Here is a 1,903-nt window from a genome sequence, read left to right on the forward strand (position 1 = left end):
GGGGGGGGGTTTGGTGGAATCTGGCAACTATCCTGCACGTGCCTGAGAAGTTGGACACATGTGACTTCTACAAAGCCCAGGGATCATATTACCCTCAATACTAGTACATTTATGACCTTTACAGAAGCCTGCAGCCTGACCGTCAATATCCAGAAACACTGCCGATAATACAGGTCCTAAATCTTTATGTCCTTTACAATGTTTCATAGATAAAACTTTCCCTCAGAATATTTTGGAGATTTGTGTAAACTGTGCATTGAAACTGTTTTTGCCCATATTTGACAGCAGATGGCGGTGAAGCNCCTGACCCCCAGGTGTCGTTAGCTGAGGATGAGAGCCTCACCAGCCAGCCCAATGACCCTGACCCCCAGGTGTCGTTAGCTGAGGATGAGAGCCTCACCAGCCAGCCCAATGACCCTGACCCCCAGGTGTCGTTAGCTGAGGATGAGAGCCTCACCAGCCAGCCCAATGACCCTGACCCCCAGGTGTCGTGAGCTGAGCATGAGAGCGTCAACAGCCAGCCCAATGACCCTGACCCCCAGGTGTCGTGAGCTGAGCATGAGAGCGTCAACAGCCAGCCCAATGACCCTGACCTCCAGGTGTTGCAAGTTGAGGGTGAGAGCAGCTGTAAGCTGGCTCTGATATCCTCATATTAACATCAGCCAGCAACACCAGGGTCAAGCGCTCTTTTAACCAACAAGTATTACCCTGGGAAAAGACGGGGCAATCCCTGACAGCATGGACGTGGGATAGATGATCAAGTGGAGTCCAACATCAGACTGATAAAGATTAAATTAGGCAGATAAAAACACCAACTAAAACATGTATTGTTAGCTTGTGACATTTGGCAACAGATATCCACATCATTCTATCATGCCTTGAAAAACATATGGTGTGTTTCACCTGTCTGAGCGTGTCTGTCAGTGGGTTGCTCTCATCCTTTCTCAGGAGTGAATATGGTTGTCATGTTCATAAATTGCCTTCTCCATTTTGCTCTCTCCATCCTTTATGAAACCAGGCGCAGAAACTATGCTCTAGTGGCGTCTGTATGAAGTCCGGCAGGAGAGAGAGGAGAGGAAACTTTAGGAACATGATAAGCACTTAAAATATTTCAGAATTCAGTATGTAAGGATACTTAAGGAAACAGAAAAAAATTCGATACAGTCTGCAAATACGGCACAAATTAATGATTAAGAAAAAAGAAGAGAAGATGCTATTACAGTTTCTCAGATTCTATGAATTAGGTTAATATCAGAAATCTGTGAAGAAGGCTGTAGAAACCTGAAAGCACTGGCCCGTTACTGAGTAAGTCCAAAAGACATGTAAAAACAAATCTATAAAAGCTTATACCAGCGATGTGTTTGTCTGTAGGGCATGCTATTGATCATTATCCTTGAGCACAAGCTTAAGCGCATCTCAGGTATATCTTTTTTTACACCTCCAACGTGCACATTTGAAATTAGTATTTGGCATTCCTTTTTTTGTATGTTCGTTTGTGCATTCATTATATTTGCCATGTAGGCAGCATATTGCAAATTTATACAAGGCTTGTAAAAAATAAAAAATAAAACAAGGCTTTGGGAAAATGCAGAGAGAAAAGGAGAGTTAAGCAATGAATAACTGTTGGAATACACTCTGTACTTAATGATGGTTTCTGTGGGAAGACAGCAGTCACCCTGACAACTTGATGCTTGCACAGAGAACTGTATTAGTTTAGTTGTATTAGTCACAGATGGAAAATGAGAGATGAATAAAGATGGTTGAGTTACTTTTTTTTGTTTGTGTGTGTATGTTATTGTCAAAGGTAAAAGTTGACAGTGAATATGTATACTTAGGCGTGCTGACTTTCAGATTTGCAGTGTAAGAGGAATTATGGGGTCAGCCATGAACTGCGCGGGGGGGG

The 1,903-nt window shown here is 43.1% G+C and overlaps 1 protein-coding gene across 3 annotated transcripts in view; it reads left to right on the forward strand.

The window, feature by feature from the left end:
• The window catches only part of selenop (selenoprotein P), a 5,337-nt gene extending 3,566 nt beyond the window's left edge, over positions 1-1,771 (forward strand). For all 3 annotated transcript variants that reach the window (XR_002665461.1, XR_002665462.1, XM_022757833.1), the window contains exon 6: positions 315-1,771. The gene's annotated coding sequence lies outside the window, so the exon portion shown is untranslated. The remainder of the gene's footprint in view (positions 1-314) is intronic.
• The last annotated feature ends 132 nt before the right edge of the window (positions 1,772-1,903 follow it).

Source organism: Seriola dumerili, unplaced genomic scaffold (genome assembly GCF_002260705.1).
Source record: "Seriola dumerili isolate Sdu_G_001 unplaced genomic scaffold, Sdu_1.0 BDQW01000290.1, whole genome shotgun sequence".
Taxonomy (NCBI): Eukaryota; Metazoa; Chordata; class Actinopteri; order Carangiformes; family Carangidae; genus Seriola; species Seriola dumerili.